The sequence below is a fragment of the Falco peregrinus genome, chromosome 12 (assembly GCF_023634155.1).
Source record: "Falco peregrinus isolate bFalPer1 chromosome 12, bFalPer1.pri, whole genome shotgun sequence".
NCBI classification, from domain to species: Eukaryota; Metazoa; Chordata; class Aves; order Falconiformes; family Falconidae; genus Falco; species Falco peregrinus.
The window spans coordinates 7,959,229-7,981,111 of NC_073732.1; the positions used below are offsets into that span (position 1 = coordinate 7,959,229).

General features: G+C 44.4%; 1 protein-coding gene across 1 annotated transcript in view; it reads right to left on the minus strand.

Annotated features, from left to right (window-relative positions):
* The window catches only part of SPSB4 (splA/ryanodine receptor domain and SOCS box containing 4), a 90,269-nt gene extending 68,948 nt beyond the window's left edge, over window positions 1–21,321 (minus strand). The window contains exon 1 of the mRNA XM_005232240.3: window positions 20,784–21,321. The gene's annotated coding sequence lies outside the window, so the exon portion shown is untranslated. The remainder of the gene's footprint in view (window positions 1–20,783) is intronic.
* Window positions 21,322–21,883: the final 562 nt, after the last annotated feature.

Below are 21,883 nucleotides of genomic sequence, written 5' to 3' on the forward strand. Positions count from 1 at the left end.
CGGATGGCTACACCACACAGGAAAAGCTGTGGGTCAACCTGAAAGAACATGTTACTCATTTTGGATTATGTAGTATTCAACCCATTTGCTGAAACAGTTGGATGTAAAACCTTCTTACCATCTCCTCAATTAATAAAACTTGCAAAGCACAGCACCACCATTCAACTGCCGTGACTTTTTGTAATCTTATACTACTTGGAGAAACTTAGATTTCCTTGCCTGTATCCTCTCACTAGGCACACAAATATTCTGAAATTAAAAGAACATGCATTTTCACTGTATAGTTTTGCTTCAAAGGTCTTCCCAAAGCTTTGCACTTCCAGTCATTTCAAACCACTACAGGAATTGGCAAATAAGAAAATATTTCAATCTGGCTTAATATATGACCTCTCCCTTATACCTGTTCAGTGACTACAACTGAAACACTAAATTTCATCAGTTATCCCTGTGATAAAAGATATTTTGTAGAAAACAAAGTAGTATTTTGACAGGAAGAGAACGACCACCACATTAGTACGCTCCTTCAGCAACTAGAAATCTCTGGTTGAGAAGACTGTTAAGCTTTTGTAACCTAAATTATTTCTGTCACACAGTTTCACATTCATGTCACGCTTTGTCAGGGTATGATGATTAGACTACATGTACTGTACAAGAGCAAGCCAGCTTCAAACAGGAGAAGTGTGTCAACGTCGCTCAGCAGTGTCCTCATGCAGACTGCCAAAATATGCAAGGAAATTTTTCACAATAAAAACACAAAATAAACTTACCAGAGAAAGGGTTGCTGGGACATCAGTTTGCTGTAATTAAATAGGGTGCATTTTTTAACAACTCGTAGGTTGACATCAGTAGAATATAACCGCTGATAAAAGAAACATGCGTTCTGCAAGTCAGCTTTCAGAATTCATAGCTGTATTTCCCTCTGGATTATGAGCTAGACATGCAGAAAGCTTGAAAATCACCCATGAGAAATGACACCACATAAACGCAACTCAAAAACTGCAGTAAGAACATGCTAAGGCTTAGGTTAATTCTCCTAAATTGACAGTTACCAAAAAAAGTAAGAACCAGTCAGGTGAGTCCCAATCAACAACACTGATTGGTGAAATTGTCTATCAGAAAAAGCAAGGAAGGGGATGCCTCTATCTGCCAGCATTTCTAACTTTCCCACAGCAGTTCCCACCTTTTGCTATTGACCCTTGTTGGGTTTCTTCCTTCCTGCAGCCAGACTTCACTGCCACCTCCTCTGCTGACCTGGGCTTTTCACCAGCAAGCAAGGGCTCCTGAACTCTTAACAGAATTGCAACGGGAAGCTCTGAATCAAAGCATCTTCTCCACGGGCACCAAACCAGTTTTTTTTCCCCAGATATCTGAACAGAACCAGTACCCTAAGTGTTTGAGTACTTTAAATTTAACCCTAGTCCTATCATCTCTATAGGAGCATTAGAAAGAAGAAAAACAGCAGCTCTGCTGAGCTGGGCAAGTTGATGAAGAAGGGTTTAGAAGTTCAGGAACAAGGCCTTTTACCTTCACCCAGACAAAGGCATGAAGCCCAATATCTATCAACTGCGTTCCCAGTGTGCAAGCAGCTGCATAACCACGACAGCACTGTTTTGAGAGTGACAATGAATTAAGCACATTTTTGGCACCCAAAAAAGATTAGCCAGCTTGGATTCAACTATAGATCCTGGTATCTGACACTGTTGATTTACTGCCCATTTTGAACAATGTTGGCTTTCTTTGTCAAATTGGGAATATACAGTAACAATGCAAAAAGCCAAAAATGCTTGGATACCCTGAACTATCCTGTGCTACAGATAAAATGTTATGCTGCATGCACACTGAGCAAATGACATTTAACTGCTGCATTGTTCATCCCACATGTAAGTCATGACTTCTTCAATTCCTGAAAATCCCAAGGACATTCCTCCATAAAGAGTAACTTGTTTTGTAATGTTAAAAAAATGTAATTGTTTCACAATTCAAGATAAGCTTGTTATTAAAATAGACTGTGCATTTAGCTGCTTGGAATTAGAATAATCTGAAATACCACACCATCTGTACCACTAGTTAGAAGCACCTTAGTCATATGATGAAGAATTCAGAAAGAATCTTGCGTAGCTATGAATACAGCAAAATGTGTATTTTTAAATGCTTTCATCCACTGTACTTGGAATTGAGCTGATTTGAGGGTTTGGGCTGGTTTGATGCCTTCCGCCTCTCTGCATGTTTCTGGAATTTGCCTCTCCGGTAATGAAAGTTGGGTTTAGATGCAAACATTTATATTCTGTAGAAATGTGAAAGATGACAATAAACCACTTCAATTCTGTAAACAGGGGTTTTTTTGGTTTTTGGTTGTTGGGTTTTTTTTTTTTTTTTTTTACATATTTACTTTTCAGTTAGAATACAGCAGTGTAATTCAAAAAAACAATATAACAACATAATACAATAAAATTTACTTTTTTTACTACTCTAGTACTTTTTAAAAACAGCAACATTCCTTACTGAAAGGAAACATTCACTTTCTTCTCAGGGTATTTAACAGGAATACCCATGTGATTCCACAATTACCATAAACTTACAGATGTCCAAGCTGCTACATCCCTTCTACCACCCCTTCCTATTCATTTTTCCCTTTTGTCTTGCAGCCACCTGCATTCAAATGGCCTCGAGATGGGTCTGCCTCAGAAAACTAAAGGAAGTGTAGTATTTTATTTTGCCAGGTTATTTTCAGGTGGATAAGCCCTCTGATCTGGGGCATCAGACAGTCATGTAAACACTTGTTCTGGCATAAGGAAAGAGAGGGGAAAAAATAAAAGAAAAGAAAGCTGAAAGAAATATCTATTTAGGCACCAGCCCAAACCCTGGAGTAAATTTCCACAGTTGCTTCAAGTTGCCCTAAGGGGCACAGCTGAGCTTGGTATCTAAATTCAGTAGTCAGGAGCTTCTGCTTACATCTTCCTCACCCTTCTGGCACAAAATCAATTCATCTTTCACCCTTCTGTTACAGTGAATACCTTCCTGTCTTTCCCGAATGGCTGACATAGCCATTTTGAACATTCAAGTACCAAGTTTATATTAAAAGAGCAAATCAACACATGAAAAAAGGCTTAACATTAAATTGAGAATTATGTTTTCAACTCCATTTTGGATTTTACAGGATCATTTGCCATTTTACATTTCTACTCAGCTGTGATCATCAAGTACTACCAATAAGTGTCAGACCACATGAGATTTAAAGCCCAAGGAATAATTGTTTTAATATTGTAATTTCTCTCCAGTCATTACTACTTTTCACCAGCCTAACACTTTTTTTTAGACAATTAATTTTACATTTTACCTTTACAGCTTTGTAAAGGATCAATACCCATACAGATTCAATTTCAAAACCAGAACATTCGTTAAACAATGACCTCAGATGCGGCCAAATACTTCTCACAACCATTCTTTTGATGTGATTCCTTTTGCTGTAATGTACAGTAGAGCCGGCTGGCCTTTAAAATAAGTTACAATGCCACAGATGAAAGATAAGACTCCTGGAAAACATCATTCCTCAGTCTAGGCAGCAGCAAATCCCAGGGAATGTGCCAGAGATGATCCCCAAGCAGGAAGGAAGGTCCAAAGATGTTAGAAAGTGACAGTCAGATCAGGGCTCCTTTAGCTTGACACCATTGTTCACCAGAACTTTACTGCAACTGGAGAAACTGTAATAACATGTTCCAGTGAAAATCTGCCCCCTTCGCTCAAGCTTCAGTCTTAGTATATTATGTGCATCAACGTTTTCCAAGCCTGGTGAGTCCTTATACATCATGATGGACCCTAGGTAACAACTGGTTTTCTAGGGGCAGTATCATGATGAGGATGGGCGTAGGGAGGAACACCCACTAATAGCAGCTCTGCAGGCACCTAAAGCATCACAAGGCTGTTGTGGACTTACCAGACTCTACAACAGATGGGCACTGTGAGAGTGGAACTGTCTATACATTTTGCACTGGATGTTTCCAGTGCTTTGCCTCACTATAAGTAAGACATTCACTAATGACTTAAAATTTGCAATGCGTCTGGAATGGCCAGGATGCTTTTGCCTTCTTCTTTTGCTTCTAAGTCTTTGTTTAATTCTCATTTCAATTGGCAGCATACAGACAATACCTGTCAGATGCTTTCATGGCCAGTGGGCATGCTCCAGCTGAAGCAGCCCATTAGAGGCAGTTCCTGATCCGACCTGGATGACTTGAGTACTTCCAACAGCACTTCCAAACTCCAGTGACAAAAAACCCCATACTGTGCCTGTGGCCAAACACAACAGACAAGAGTTGAAGACATTCTTCCCCCTACAGCGAGCTGAATAGACTGATGCAGAAGAGATGCCCAAATAGGCTGTCTTGGACAAACCGTGGGTGATCTGCTGTACGGAAGCCACTAACACATGCGGGGCTCAGGCCCATTTCCTCCACTCAGGATTGCACTGGAAGAGGGGGAGGGCAGGGTTGGAGGGAACCCAGCCATTGTACTTGCACAAACATGTAGGAGATTAATCCATGAGAACAAGTTTGATCCTGAACAAAGCATATTCTTTTGTTTTACAGGAAAATAGGCTTACACAATCACACCATCTGCGTCCCTCCTAAACCTTCCCCCTTAACTACTTCAGTCAATAGCCATCATCAGACAAATCTGACAGAACAGCAGCGAGAGGCAGCTGGGGAGAGGACGGACATCTTGGAAGTAACCACATGGAAGACCAGGCTGGACCATGAGTTCACATCTCGCCAAGGAACCCAGAAGAGAATGAGCTACCGTCAGAGCTGTAACTGCAGGCAAAGTGTCCTAAAGATTTCTCAGCAAGTCAGCCACAAGACACAAATTCAGGAAGGAATGCTTTGTTAGTCCTGAAGTTTCTAAAGTGTCTGTTTTTAAAGAACAGAAATAAAGTAAACACACTTTACTTAAGGAAGCATCATCACAAATTCAAATTGTGGAGATGATTTTGTATTTCCCAGATGAGGCAACACAAATTAGTTACGTACAGATTTTGAGTGCTAACAAGAAGATAAACCAACTTCCTGTTAAATAAGGAAATAAATGTTTTATCAACAAAAACTCAACACATTTAAGCAACAGCAATGAATTTCATCTGCCTTAAACACATGCCTCTACTAAAACCCATCTATCAGCAGATAACAACTGCCCAGACAAGCGGGGATGATTGAGAAAGCAGTACCATGAAACAAATTGCCTGAGCTCTAAGCAATATAACCGATTTTCCTTTTGCACATAAAAGCTCCCCCATTTTACACAGTAGCATTTTCATTTGTGTTTACTATTAATTTAATATGTAGGGCACATAGTAATGCAGGAGAGAGGCTGCAAAAGGCCGCAGGGCTTTAAGGAGTTAAAGATTTACAGGCAGTTATATCCTCAGATCAAGAGCCTGTGACTTCTCCTGAAGATATGAGACACTTTGGGTCTCAGTAGCGAATCATAGAACAGTTGGGTTGGCAGGGACCTTCAAGATCATCCATTCCCAGCCCCCCTGCCGTGGGCAGGGACACCTTCCACCAGACCAGGTTGCTCCCAGCCCCGTCCAGCCTGGCCTTGGGCACTGCCAGGGATGGGGCACCCACAGCTGCTCTGGGCAGCCTGGGCCAGTGTCTCACCACCCTCACAGAAAAAAAAAAACTTCCTAGCATCTAATCTAAATCTGCCCTCTTCCAGCCTCCAGCCATTCCCCCTCGTCCCGTCACTCCATGCCCTTGTCAGAAGTCCCTCCCCAGCTTTCCTGCGGGCCCCTTTAGGCACTGGGAGGTTGCCATGAGATGTCCTCAGAGCCTTCTCTTCTCCAGGCTGAACAGCCCCAACTCTCTCAGCCTGTCTTCCTAGGAGAGCTGCTCCAGCCTCTGACCATCTTCATGGCCTCCTCTGGACTTGCTCCAACAGGCCCATGTCCTTGTTACGTTGGGGGCCCCAGAGCTGAAGGCAGCACTGCAGGGGGGTCTCACGAGAGCAGAGCAGAGGGGGAGAATCCCCTCCCTCGACCTGATGCTTGCCCAGGATACAGTTGGCTTTCTGGGCGGTGAATGCCCATTGCCAGGTCATGCTGAGCTTCTCGTCAGCCAACACCCCCAAGTCCTTGTCCTCAGGGCTGCTCTCAGTCCGTTCTCTGCCCAGCCTGTGTCTGTGCTTGGGATTGCCCTGACCCGTGTGCAGGACCTTGAACTTGGCTTTGTTGAACTTCATTAGGTTTGCCCAGGTCCACCTCTCAAGCCTGTCAAGCTCCCTCTGGAAGGCATCCCTTCCCTCCAGCGTGCCAACTGCACCACACAGCTTGATGTCCTCATCAAACTTGCTAAGGGTGCGCTCAATCCCAACGACAAAGATGTCCCGATACCAACCCCTGAGGAGCACCACTCTTCACTGGTCTCCACTTGGTCATCAAGCCACTGACTGCAACTGTCTGAGAGTGACCATCCAGCCAATTCCTTATCCACTGAGTGGTCCATCCCTCAAATCCATGTCTCTGCAGTTCAGAGACAAGGATGTCACACAGGACAGCATAAAAGGCTCTGCACAAGTCCAGGTAGATGACATCAGTTGCTCTTACCTTAATAACCAATGTTGTAACCCCATCATAGAAGGCCACCAAACTTGTCAGGTACAATTTGACCTTAGTGAAGCCACGTTGGCTGTCACCAATAGCTACCTGGAGTGTTATTTTCTTTCTGGATCTTTCATTGTCCTAGAGCCAGATTAAGCAGAAAGGCTGCCTTTTCAAACAAATACTGCTCTACAGAGAAAAAATACCCCAGACTGTTTCCAGTGTTCAAATCAGAGAGGGCCTCCAACTAGGAAAAGCCATGCTGAAGGAAGCTGCTGCTTTGAGTAGTATTTACATCTCTTTACTACTGCCCTAACAGTGTACATCCTAGAAGAATTTCATTTTACAAATGCCAACAATTTCAGGTATTTTTGACCACAGGGAAGTACTTTAAAGAACATACACTAGACTTCCTAATAGAGGTATGGATAAAAATAAATCAGCTTTGTGCCTACCTCCAGGAGTCTCAACACAGACTATCATCTGTAAACTGAAACGCAAGGCCGATATTTCTCAAAATAACTTCACACTTTAGTTCCCACTGCTAAACAGACTTTCAAAGAGGATTTCCTTTCAAGCAGCAGTTTATTTGTAACAATTAATTATTAATTATATTTCATTCTGTACTGCACTGGGTGAAAGAGGAAAAAAACGTGAAAGTTATTTGGAAGAAAACTGTGCCAGGATGCAAGTGTTGACAGGAATAAAAAGAGATTGGTACTTAATCTCCAGGTGTACTGTCACCAAAATAAAATAACTAGCATCACATTCTGGAAGTCTTACAAAAGCTGTATTAGAATGAGCATACTCTGATTAATCTTTGCACAAAACCTCCATATTTGATATTGGGGGAGGTGGGGGAAATCTTCAAGACATCTTCTAAATTTGCCAGACAAATTCTCCAACACTCAGGCAAGCCCCTGCTTTGCCCTGGAGAATTATATGCTCAGTCTAAATTTGGATCAGCAGCATTATACACAAAAAGAAAGCACATCAGTAAATACAAGCTGAGCTCCATCAACAGTTTGTTTTTTGGGGTTTTTTTTTAACAAAAAAGTTAGGTTTCAATTCTAGAAAAACAAGTGAAACCCTAGATTGCATTGGGATATACAGACCACCTTGATTTCCCACATAGTAATGAATAAAAGTAACATTTAGAAATGTCTTTAAAAGTAAGGGACTGCCTCTAGGAAAAATAATCATTTCCCACTAAGTTATAAACCCCCTAACACACTCAATACAGCCTGCATTCCCAAACAAATACTGTGAAAATTATTCTTTTTTCAACTTTATCAGAGCTTTGCCACATCGTCAAGAACAGCACAGGCAGGGTAGAACTGAGGTGATTAATATGAAGATCCTTCCAGAACCATTTGACATCTAACCAACGTATTCACATGAGCATAAACGCAAATTTGTATTTATCAAGCAAACTATGGTTTACTATTACAAAAGACTTGGAAGTCACATACAAACCGGACCACTCTTTTGAATGTAAAACCATGTTGGATACTGCATGGACACTACAAACTGTTTTGGTTGAGGAAAGCAAGCCCTTTGGCCAACAGGTTCAAAAAAAAAAAGTATCTAAAGATACTAGAAATCCGAGTTGTGCATTTTTATATTTATCATTAACTCTGTTACAATTTACAGAAAAGAGATCAAAAATAGAGGTAAGTTTGAAGAAAGTAATTTATGCAGTACAAAAGTTAAATGGAGCGTTAAAATCCTGAAGTTTATTAACACTTCAACCTGAAGAATCTCGCTCACTGACAGAGATCTTCCTCCACAGTGAGGGAAGGAATGAATAACAGGTATTTTCACTTGCCCTGTGTATCATCTTCATCACAGATTTATGGCAAAGGGCTTTCTGTTACAAACCCGGTCTTTCCAGTCTCCCTCTCCTTTTCATCCCTTCTCCTCTTCCCTCCCCTGTATATCCCATTATCAGCTTCTTCAATACTGGGAAACCACACATGTCCTGCTGAAATCATACAGCCTTCCAGATGGACTTAAGCCTGCTCTCATATTAGGACTCAACTGTTCACAAAAAGCTGAAACATCCCCAAAATAATTACAACCAGGCAAGACTGGTTTATAAAAGCTAACCAGCTTTCATTAATCATCACCACAAGATTCTACACCAAACTCACCCCATTGCATAACAGAAGGAAAGGCCTCATTTGTGGGTCCCTGTTGGGTTTCCCCTTCTTCTTAAGAATTAAGGCTTTGACTCTCCCCCACCTTCAGAGCTCTTTTCCATGTGAGCCTTCTTGAACCTGCTCCAGAGGCCTCATCGTTGCAACTAATCACCAGTAGATGCTGCTCCTGTTTTCTCCACAAGCACTGGCCCACTTCAATTCCACTTTGTGCGTATGCCGAGACCACTTGTTTCCAAATTATAAAAGTCAGCTGCAAATATTAGCCAGCCCCCACAGGTGGGATCTGCCTGACTAAATTTAGATTCTATGATGCAGATGAGCTCATCACTGAAATAAGATTAAGGTCAGTAAATGCCCATTTTTGCAATGGACATAAAAGTGAATCTTGTCCAAAATTAGAGGAGAGAAGAGAAAAAAAAAAGAAATTAATCTCATACACTTCCAGAACTAAAAGACTGATTTATTTAATGTTCCACTCATAATCAACATAAAGAAAGGGGAGGAAACTGATGCATAGATGAAGACTACTGAAAACACTAATTTTCCCCATTTTTTTTAGTAGCCTTTTAAGACATTTGCCTCCAACCCCACAACACAGGCTTTTAGAGCCAGTGCAGCACACCTGGCACTACTGGAAAGAGAAAAATCATGGAAGCACACTCAACCACCATCTTTCATTAGGTAGCAGACAGCTGTTTCAATCCCAATCTAGAGTCACCAGTAACTATCAAAACATGTCATCACTTTTGATTAACACGGTACAATGAAGGGGAGGACAATAAGTAGAAGTAGTGTCAGGGTCCTCTCTGAAATCCTCAAAAGAAAAAAAAGGCAGTTATAAACACATCTCAATTTCTGAAGCTACTGCATGGATTTAATGACAATCTATGCAAGACATTGCAACTTTATATACTGCAGAAATACAAGTATTTATTCAGAAAATGGTTCAAAATAACCTGTGGCCATGTACCAGTGGAACTGAGGACATATTCTTACTTGCAGGGCAAGCCGGAACCAGATTGAAAGACCTATAATTTGAAAATCAAAAATTTGTTGGGCCAGCAGCTGAAAACATGAGAGATAAGCTCCAGGCTACCGCAGCACCCAGACGTCAAAAGCCTTTTTGTGCTGCATTAGTTACTAATGGTGGGCTCCCCAGCACCATCAGGGTCTGCGGGATAGAGAAATTGGTTCCATCCGAGGCCACTTTTCTGTGCTCTGAGAGGTATAAGATACTAAAACATAACCACCATCCTTACAGGAAAGGCAGAAGACATCCTCAAGGAATGCAGAGAGATGAACAGGAACCCTGTGCTACCATCCAACTTCCCTAATGTCCCTATCCCTATTCCTTATCTAATGACACACGCCGTGAAGATAAAGCATTTGGGTAGGAAAGGAGATGTACCAGCATACCTGGTGGGGACACTGGTGGTAGTACAATTTAGGAAATTTAATTATATTCCAAAGTGGTCCCCGAGAGCAATTCCCTTGCTTGGGAACCTGTGCCTTAAAATGGCAGTCAGAAGAATACAAGAGCAGCCACTTAACTGGTGGTGTGTAGGAGGAAAAATATTTGTTGAACCATGCAACAGCTGCAACCAACACAAACACCCAAGAGCAATGAGAAAAAGAAGTGCTGTAACTGGAACACAGCAGACAGCGCTCTTGAACAAAAACTCCCATGTATAAACTTCTCAGTCACTGCTTTAGCCAGGCTCTACCATAGATACACCAGCTACCTAGCTCAGCTATCAGAGGAGGGCATTCTGAGCTAACCTTGCACTACAAAACACAGCTCGAAAGCAGAGGAACAGGCAAAGGGAAGAGGGTACACTCTTCTCTGTTGACAAAGGATTCATAGTGATCTAAGTAGCAGGGAACTTTCAATACTATTAAAAAATAAGGCAGTCGGTCTCCATTCAATTGCACTGTGCAGAAATCACTGTGATTTATGACTTCTGCCTAGATCCAACTGCAGAAAGGGGAAAAAGAAAAACAAACACTCCTGCATGTGCCTCCCATACTAAGCAGACACCATCTCATGTCTGTACAAGACAGAGGAGCAACCAAGGCTGCCTGCTTTACACAAGCAAGATATTAAAAGGAATTAATTCCTAAGGCAATGAGAAAATACTTCATGGGAGAACTTCCAATTCACCAATTCTGCTTATTTAAACTAAGCTGCTTAATCAAGTTAATTGAAGGAATTAAGAAAGCACCTGGAGAAGAATATGTTCACCAACCAGTCTCCAGTCACTCCGGATCTGTTTCTTTTTCTGGGCGCAAGTTCCCCTGCTGGCACAGTACAATCTATCACCAGCCATTACGCTGATTACCATCCATTAGTTTTGCTAAGTACAGGCATGAAATTTAAATCTACTTTTGTTATTTATTTATAAGCTATTCACATACTGGATATGAGGTAAGTATATAATGCTTCATGTTAACAAGAGAAGTGTAGCTGATTATTAGAATTACACATTAAAAGTGACCAATGGAAGTAATAATTCTCTTCACAAAAAAATTGTTTACTGAATTTGTGCTTGGTAAGATGGGCAGGACAGAAGCTTACACTCTTTAAAAATACAACCGATTAATATACAGCAGAGGAACAGGTAAGAACCCATGAAAAAGCCCCATAAATATAAAATTCAATTAAAACGTCATTCTAGAAAACATTGAGGAGAGAGTTGGGACTCTTACAAAACAATGACTTTTCTTCCCTGCTATTAGAGGCAGAATGATTAAAATGAAAGACAATCCCCTTTATTTCAAAAGCTAATTGTTACATGTAATAAAAAATTCTTCTTGCACCAGAAGAGACCTAAATACAAGAACTGAATACTACCAAGACCATCAACCCACACAACTTTGCTGTAACACAGTAACCACTTGAATTTTCCCTTACAATTATATTTATACAGCAGACTATCTGGCTCAGCTTTGATTTCAGCATACCACATTTCTTACCACTTAGGAAACCAAATACAGAACAGCTGTGGAAGCAAAACCCACTATAAGCAAATATTCAGATTTAAAAAAAAAAATGTACAAGCAAAAAGTCCCTTGTGAAGGCCACTTCAGTGGGAACTCTGTGACGAAAGCTGTATTAAAACGTCAGTTATGTCTTGCTGTAAGGATATCCAGAGGAAGCATCCCCCACACATTTTTCACAATGGGTGAAGAGATGCCTGCGTGAGTTAAGTGCTCAAGTTGTCTATACTGCCAGCAGTCCTCCGGAGGAACTGAGCAGCTTACTACACTCACTACTATGCTTCCTGATTGCTAATTCAGGCATCCAAATTTAGACGCCAGATTTCGGCAGTGGTTTTCCCAGTCTTTCCAACAGCCAAAATGAAAAGAAAAACACTTCTGTATTAATTCAGCATCTTCATCCATTTGCAGAAGCAAACAGGATGTCAGGCCTCCACACACTGGAATAAGGTTACACCAACAATCAATCAATCACAGCAACCTCTAGCTACAGGGAAAGAGAATAAGACCCCCTCTTATCTCCCAAATAATTGTGTAGCAGGCAGCATTCTCACTACTAAGTGAGATTTCTGCACAGCCTTGGAAATAGCTCCCCCAAGTTCCAAACTTTTTACCACAGGGAAAACAAAATCTAAAAATAAAGGGAGTAAAAGGAGAGGGTTGGCTTCTGTATTCATTAAGACATCCTGCTCCAACGTCCTCTATTAGCAGGATGTGGATGGAATACAGCAGTAAGAGCTAAACTCACCAGTCACTCTCGAGTCCCTGGTGTGCTGATACATCTCAGCTTGAATTTTCCTTTGGTATCTTCTTCCAGCAGTTCAACTGTGATGGCCGCCTGGCACGTATCGATTTTTTTCTTCTCTTGCACTATCATTCAACATTGCTAGAAAGAGGTGTATTTGAGTAAAAATAAGCTGTTGATTCTTGTTACAGGGTTTAAGAGTAGGAAATGCAAGCCAATTATCAATGCTGTAGGTGGCTCACTGAGGGGAAAAAAAAAAAATAAATTGTAAACTGAAAGACCACTGTATCCCTAGACAGGAATTCAAGGCAGCAGTCTCATGGACTTTCTCCCATCCAGCCCACGGCAGCTTACTGAGCCGAGGCAAGGTAAGTTAGCACATCAGTGCTGACTCCTCACAGGAATTTGAGCATCACAGAACTATCCTGCAGCAACTCTGACAGTTTCATTCATGTACTCTACCTACGAAGTCTATTTCCGCTCCTCATTTCTTTTTTAAATCCTGATGAATACTGAAGCTTACTCCCTTTGACAAACTAATCACCTTTTCTCCAGGTGTGCCTCCAAGAATTTGTGCTGTTGAATGTTCCTCCCCTCCTCCTGCTACATCCACACTTCAGTACATGGCTACCAAGAGAATTATCGCACAGGTGAGCCTCTCCTCCTTCTCTCCACCCACACATTTTGCTTCAAATATCATTAATATGAACATTAAGAAACTTAAGAACCACCAGTACATATTCCAGGTCTCATGCTCATGCTTGTTTAATATATCTTGTTATATTTAAACCTCAAAGGATAAGATACGATACATGTTGTAACAAATCCTTCCTGAGCACATTCCCACATCTTTGGTAGGTGATCACTGCATCTCAGTCTAAACAAGCCGTGAGTGAACTAGGGGTAAGATTCTCTAGACTACTGGAAACGGTTACGTCAGCACTGACCAAAGTACAAAGGAACTTCTTTATGTTATGTTTTAATCGTTTTAAATAATCAGCAGCCTCAATGCATTACTTGCCTTTGAATACAAAAGATGATAGAAAACACACCCTTTTTATCTTGCAACATCAAAACCAAAGGACTATATAAATATTTAGTGAACAATCAGTACACTGAGTTAGAAGTGAGAATATTACAGTAAGCATTAACCAGATGTTAACAGCATCAGAGACTGACAATACCAAAATGCAGGGACACAGTCAATTGCTGGCACACACCAGGTGTAATACTAATATGCAGCAACACAGTCAAAATAGCATCAGGATGGCAATGTTTGCCATCTCTTATACACTTTGATGTGTCATCATCTTTAGTTCAAAGAACTTCTGTCATCTCTGACATGCCTGACAACAGTTTTCAACAACAGGGAAAACAGTATTTTGTGTTGCTTATGCTGCATCAATTTATGAAAGCAAGATGACATAATGTACCTAAACCTCCTTGCAGGGTCACACCCCCAAAATAACCACCTAGCTGCTGTACCCCACAGACAGGGATGCTGCTAAAGCATGAGATGAAACTATCAAAGGTCAGAATTAAATTCATTAATAAACCGTCTCAGGTTTAATGCATGCCCGAAGGGTGTGCTGCTGCTGCATCTTTCCTATGCAAAGGATAAAATAATGGCCCTGCCCAAGCGAACTAGCTGAAGTCCCAAAATATTCCCAAGGCCTGGAAAGAGTTCAGCATGTTCTAGTATCACACCAACATCCTCAAGTCCAAGTAGACTAGTGATAAACCACAGGGAATAGATACTCAATTCTCCATGCAAATATGTTACAGAAATCTGAAAAAAATGTCTACAAGTACATCTTTTTACCAGTTAAATAAGCATAAACTTTTAAGATAACCAAACAAATGGAGTAGTTAAAAGTCAATTTTAATAGGCTTTTTTTAACCTCAACTGTCTCAGCTAAAAAAGTAAATAATACAACACAAACAATGCCATAAAGACCAGGTTTCAATCTTAACTCTTAAATCCCCAGATTAGCTACAGTAAATTTTGGGATCATTTTCAACTTGAGACAACAATTCACGTTGATGAAGTTAAACACAGGATACACTACAAAATGTATGTAATGACATCACCGAGCAAGGAATACTAGTATCAACAAATCAATACTTGAACTTTATTTTAAAGCAGCCTTTCACTTCAAAACACTACAATGATTCTACTGCCAAAAGAACATGACAGCCTCTGGTGAGGAACATCGCAGAGCTTATTCTGGAAATGGAGTCCAAGATATTTAACTTGGAAAACAAAAGTTTCAACAGTATCAGTACTGGCCCCCAGACTATTCTGTATGTCCAAGCTACCCTTAAAGCAATTCTCAAAACAAGAAACCTTTTATAATTTAGCTAGTAACTTACAAGAGAGTTAAAGGTCCGAATTCAAAATTCCTTTACCTTACACTTAGTCCAACTATTTCCTTGGCTATAGTTAGGTTTGACTGTCACAGCACATTTTCACTTGTGAACTAATACAGTCCTCATGTGCATTTATTGTTTAATTTTGTGTGGCTTCAACATAAAATTGTTTCTTGAACTAGGAAATAAGCTCAAGATTTTGGAGAATTGGTTCAATGTTCAAAGGCAACAACAGTCAACTTTCTTCCAAGCCATTTTTGTCCTTCCCTCGTAAAACTACTTTTCAGAATATTCTTAAAGAAAAACAAGAAAACCAAATACATAGATCATGACTATGCCTACAATTATGACTTTGGGATCTCTGTAGACAACACATTCTCAGTATGAAATGTATCACTGACATAAATACTTTGTGCAACAAGGTTTTCTTTTAGAATTACAACCTCCAATGTCTAATGAAGAAAAAAAATTGTATCCTTCCACTGGAGGCAATTTGGGTTTGCATTCACTGATGAGAGATGTATGAGAACCAGTTAAAATTAAATGACAATTGAGTACATAAACCTTGCAGCAGTTCTGAAGAATTCCACCTTTTTCCAAGCCTAAAGCTATGCAAGTACTCTTGCATGATTAATGCCCCCTTGCAAGAGCAATTTAACTACGTTGATTTTTAAATGCTCAAGAAACACCATTTTTAACAAAAGCTACTGAATTAAAAAAAAAAGTGGAAACAGCCTTGCTCAGACAAGTGAACATCGTGGTCTAACCACAGAACAACTGAAAGTCACATGAGGTAGCTGCTGCTGCTAGGTGTAAAAGGAGCTTGAATGATCTCTCGGTACCAGCCTCACTTTCTCCCCCTCACACGGAGCTTTGCTATATTCAGGTACCAAGATGAAAAACTACTGAAGAAATACAACAGCAAAGTGCAAGTCAGCAATCCTTACTGCAGCTGCAAGATAGAGGAGTTCCAGGCTGCCCAGCCCACCCGCTTCTGCAGAAGCTCGGCAGCTGCCCCCACCACTGGGAGGTTTCGGAGACAGAGCTACTGCAGTTCAGACCCTGGTTAGGTCCCAGAGCATGGACCTGGTTCTGCAGGAAGGAAATCCTCATTCCTCTGACAAGACAGCATAAACACAGGCAACGTCTCTCTCTCTCTCAAAATCCCTTTGCTACATGTTCTTTAGAAACTGTTAGAATAGAAAGGGACATCCCCATCTAACAGAAGACAAGTGCACACTAGACTTTGGTGATATGGTAAAATAAGAAAGGCAGTAGTAGAACAAGCTTTTGAAAATGCACATATTTAAATCAAGAAAGCAAACTTAACTAAGGAGTCTGCTGTACGGCCCTGAAAGAATTAGTCTGCAATCAGCTCAAAGATGGATTTCATACATTGCTGCGCTTCGTGCTGCACACCAAAGCTTACTTGTCACTTCACCCTTCGACAAATCCTCAAAGATAAAGTTGCTAAGTCACCCACACTCTGCAGTGCAACACAATAAAACTTGTCATCTGACACCAGGCATGAGCAGGATTACTCCCTGATGTTCAACCCAAAGATACAAAAAATAAGCAGAGAGAAGCAAAAAATTATACAAAATACTGCTCAGCATTGCTCTAAGTTCAAATGACTTCGGTATGAACAGACTCAGGTGACAGCTGAGCACCCATGTTTAGCCCAGGTGCCTTGCTCTTACCAAGGGAAAAAACAGATAAACACTCTCCCTCACGTGCTCCTTCCCTATGGCCAAAGTGCAGCAAATTATGTCAAATTTCTGCATTTCAACTGCTACACAAATTAAGAACTGCACTGCACTGGCCTCTGAGGCAAAGGCAACATCCATTAAAAAAACACACACAAAAAAAATATAAATATACACACACATAAATTTAAATAGGCTAGTACCTGTCACTACTCCATTTTTGGTGGAAAAAGAGCCAAAGGAAGGGAAGTTGCGAGCTCTGCCCAGCACCCCTGATGGGCAGGCCCAGTCTTTAACAGAGCAGAGGCAGCCAAAATAGAGCCATCAGGTTTCAATCAAATATTGCCAGTTAAATTGCAACTGCAGTTCCTAGCTCGAAGTCATGGCACCCTATGAGCACAGCTCTCTCCTACACAGCGCTGCTCCCAAAAACATAAGCCACATTTTCTTGCTCTCCTCTTTGATGCATTTTTCTATGCTGCCACCAAGGCTACTGAGGCACACTGTTCTCTTTAAGATTTGCTTTAGAAATAAAACTCTTCCGGGCAAGGATTTTTCCCTGATGGGTCGTGAATGCTACAGATTATACTGTCAGCTTTCCAAATACAAAAAAAAAAAAAAAAACCACCACCAAAAACCCCAAAGCCAATTTTATCACCATACAATCTGAAGGACTGTGGGCTGTGAAGCAGTACAAGCAGCTGAGGCAAAACGAAGGCATTTCCTGACACCATACCAGACATCACCTTACAGCTACATTCAGATAGCATACACCATTACAAATACTGGCCAGAGCACAGGTCAAGTACACAGCTGTCTTCAAGCAACAGTAGCTTGGATAGTGTAATAAAACAGCCTTCTCAAAGAACAACAGTTGATTGTTCATTATCAGTAAACTCTGGATTCAGCTCTTTCAGAGTGGCAAGCTATATTTTATTTGCAGGACATGGTCTACCGGCCAAGTTAGTGATCCACACGTACCTTTTCAAAGCAAAAAGCAAATAAGCAAAATGCCCCAAACAACCCACCCCCACAAATGACCTGAGGATAAGCTGAATATAGTTAAAGAAGTCTGAAGACATAAACTACTCTCCCAAGAAGCGCGTGATACATTAACATCTTATCCTGCAGCACAATCGTACATCAGCTAACAGAGTCTTCAGCTGCCTAAATTGCACGTTACAAAGACAGCTTAAAGCCGCCCCTGAAGGATGTGTGTGCTGCAGGGAGTGACGCAGATTCACTAGCATGTACACGATCCCATGAAAAATACGTGTGGGTGAGGCAGTTATCTGGTCTTGCAAGTTTCAATCCACAGCACATGTTTATTTTCAAACAGTTAAGACTGACAACACTAACTTCCAGAATTATTAGCAAATATATAGCTACGCATAGCCACCTTACATTGAGTTTTGACTTCAAAAAATTGGTTAACTGTTCAATGGGCTGCCTTAAGCATTGCCTTCATCACAGTAAATGGATCTGTGCTGGTTTACCAAATGCTTCCAAGTCCCCAGGACAACATACATGGCCTATATCTTCACTAGCCTCAAGTTACCTACTGGACTAAGGTAGCTCAGCCAGACAATGCTCAGTTAGTGGCACCCATCTGAACAGAGTTCTGACAGCATGGAGCCCTTCGCTGCTCAAGCCACCAGCCCAGGTTCACTTCCTAGATAGTGTCAGCAAGGTAGGCACCCCCATGATACCAGGCACCACTCCTCACTTCTACCAGTCTTGCCTTGGCCTTCAGCCAGGATTTATGTAGCCCAGCAACATTTACATCAAACCTCTATCCTGGGAAACCTGCTAAAAAGAAAATACATCTAGGTTTCCTTTACAACGATATTCTATTAAGAAGAGGAGTGCATTTGTCCTCACTAACTGAGGGAGGAGATGGAAGCAAGTATCAAGGCTGCTCTGCATTACCATTATTCAGGCTGGGATTTACTATGCCTGGAAGCACTCTGAAAGCCTCAAATTTACACTGAGGTGATGTTGCCCCAGCAAAAAAAGAACACAGTAAAGGATGTCAGTGCAGCAGTAGTGCACAGCCAAGCAGGCTAAAAAGAGAAGACAGCTAAAATGCAGCATGGCTTACAGAACCTGAATCTGGTAAAGGCATCCCTCTTTCTGCCTCCCCCTTCCTAGCCAAGAAGAATTACAGGGATGGGACAGCTGAGTATCTAACATGATGTTGCTAATCACTTTAGCCAAGTATTTTTAACAATTAACATCTCTGAAAACTATGCTCTGCTTTCCTCCTTGATTGCTGTCACTATGCCTGAAATGTATAGGCAAAACAGCTGCCCAAAGGAAAAGCCTCCAGCTGTCTTGATGTAAAAAAGCCAGCTCAAAGTAACCATCACACAGAGTCCTGCAACACGGCACGGAGTGCCACTGTGAAAATCACTCTGCTTCCCCACAAAGAGGACAGTGACCTATACACAGAAGAGGGGCAAACAGTGACTGAAGGAAAACGAGACAAAAATAGCTTGCTCAACCTTTCTTGGTACATGGAAAATCCATTACCGAAGTTTACACAGCAACAATGAAGCCTGACAAGTTAACGAGCTGCTGCTTGCAGAGTCGCAGGAGAGATGGCCCATCAGTCAGAAATACCTATGCTGCACAAACGTGAGTCATAAAGATGACTATAATTTGGTCAAGCCAAAAATCGGAAGTTCAGGTTCTTTACAGAAGCACGATATTCAATTAGTACTTCACTATGGGTTTTTATGCTTCTAGGAAAACAACCCAGATATCTCACAGGACTGAAAAGCTCCTTGCAAAAAGGTGGTAGTGCTTTATTACTCCCAAAGCCTGTCGAACAGCAAGCCTGGTGTTTCAAAGCTGGCTGAGGTGACATTTGCAAGGGCAGGCAGAAGGCTGGGAGGACGGCGGTGGGACGGTGCTGGTGGGAGCACAGGGCGCCCAGCCTCGCAGCGCCCGTTCGTGCTCCCAGAGCAACACCACCATGGGGGCCTCCGCAAGGCACCGGGCGGCGAAGTTTCACCATCCTTGTGACACTGGGCCTCCCTTCGGCCCTGGCAGGGACACTGAGGCACAGGACGGTCACCCAAGGACATCCAGAGGCAGCGGCAAGACACCGAGGCGGATAGCTACCGAGAAAACCAGACGTCCATACCAAGGCCAGTCATAAAACTTCCGCTTGTTGTTACGAGGCCGCACGGTATCTGGCACTGCTGTCAGCAGCACCAGATTGTCTACCGGCAATTTGATATTCGCGTCCCTGACAGGCTCCTTTCGTTACAGAAACAACATTAAAGATGTAGCATCCTTTGGGAGACGCTGCACAGGCCGGGCCGCCTCAGCCACAAGCCCGGAGGCAGCTCCGCGGGGCCGGCTCCCCACGGCGGACGAGCTCTCCCGAGGCGGAGCCGGGGCGGGGGGGGCTGGCGCCGGGAGGGCAGCAGAGCTCCGCGAAACCACCCGCACGGCCCCGCCACCGGGGAGGCAATGTGGCGGGCCACCTCCCCGCACAGGACGCTTTACCCCCCCGTAGCGGCCCGGCCGCCAAGCCCCCGGCACGGAGGAACAGCAGCGCGGGGCCGCCACACCGGCCGCTCCCCTCAGCCGGGCGCGGGACGCCGGGGCAGCGCTCCCGCCCCGCCCGGCACAGCGCGGCCCGGCGGCAGCGAGCCCGGCTGCGGGGCTTCGGAAGTAACGTGAGGGCTAATTCGGTCAATACCTTTCTTTGTTGCAGCTCAAGGCTCGCATGTAAATTCCGGCGGGACTTGACAAAGGTTCTGCCTGCCTCCCACCCTCGCTGGGAAGAGAGTTTAGTATCGCAGATCCCGTCTGAACAGTGGGCCGGGGGTCTCGGCTTTTAGTGCCCGGAAGAGCACCGAGCACCCGCTGCGAAATACTGACTAGCTTGTGGCAATCGTCGGGTGCGAGGCTTTGCTTTCACCAGCGCAAAGTCAAACAAACTCGGTTCGTAAGAAACGCAAGCCCCTAGCTATTTAACATCTAGAAATAACGCTCTTCCGTAGCTCAGAAAACTAATTTTCGACTGTAACACATCTCGCTATAGAACAGAAAACGGTTTAGAAGTGCATTTCTTTCAACGCCAGCTTGGAAACCGGCACTATTTAAAACAAACAGCAACAAACCCGAACTCGCCTCTCCACAATGTGCAACAGACCAGGATTCCCACGAACAGAAGCGCCCACCCACCGCAAACTTACCATAAGCCCCCTCGAAGCGCCTCTACCGATCCGTTACGCGAGCAGAAGGGGAAGCCAGGGGGAGCGAGGCGAACGGCGAGCGCACACCCCGGGCAGCCCGGCCGCCGCGGCTCGCCCGGTGCCCCCTGCGCTGCCCCGCCGCAGGCCGATCCCCGCCGCCGCCTCCCAGCGACTGCCGCCGCGCCAGGGCGAGCCGCGGCCCCGGGGAGGCGGGGGGGAGCCGGGAGGCGCCGCGGCCCGGCACCGAGGCGGGCGCCGCGCCCGGGGGGTGGGGGTTCGGGCGGCTCCGGGGCTCGGGGCGGCGCAGTCCCGCTCCGCTCCGCTGGGCCGGGCCGCCCGGGAGCCCCGCCCGGCGCCCGGTGCCGGCGCTGAGGCGGCCTGTGGCGGCTACCGGGCTTTGTGCGCGCTGCCTCCCCCTGGGCCGCCCGCCGCCGCCTCATGCGAGAGCCGGCGCAGCGGGGGAGCGCGGCCAGCGCCGTACCCCCTCGCGAAAGCCGATCCCGCTGATCTCATCACCGCGGGTTACTAATCCAATGACCGGGAATTAACAACAGATGGCGACGCCCCTTCCCCCCGCCCCGGCCCGGCCCCCCCCGGGCGCAGAGCGGCACATGGGCCGGGCCGCCACAGGATCCCGACCTGCTCCCCCACGCGTGGAACACGCCCTCGGGCACCCGAGAACTTTCCTCCGGCGGCACGGCCCGGGGGGGCGGCCGGGGGGGCTGGCGGCTCCCCCGGAGAAGGCCCCCCCGACCGGCCGCCTCCCGCCTGCCTGGCTGAAGGGGAAGCGGCGGGACCAGGCCGGGCGCGCTGCCAGCCGGGCTGCTCCCGCCGTGCGATGGGGCAGCGGAGCGGGGCAGGGCCGCACCCCCAGCCGGCCCCGGGGTTCGGGGCAGCGGAGCCCAGGCAGGGCCGCACCGGGGCGAGGGGCAGCCGGCGGGGGCGGGCGGGGGGCGCCGGCACGGCCAGACGGCTGCGGGCCGCGGACACGCAGGGGAAGCTCCGATCACGCTTTCGTACGCCAAACCCAAACCCACGCTCCTAGGTGAGCTTCCAGCCTCCTAGGGGGCCACGGGCAAGGCAAGTCCTGTCAAACCAGC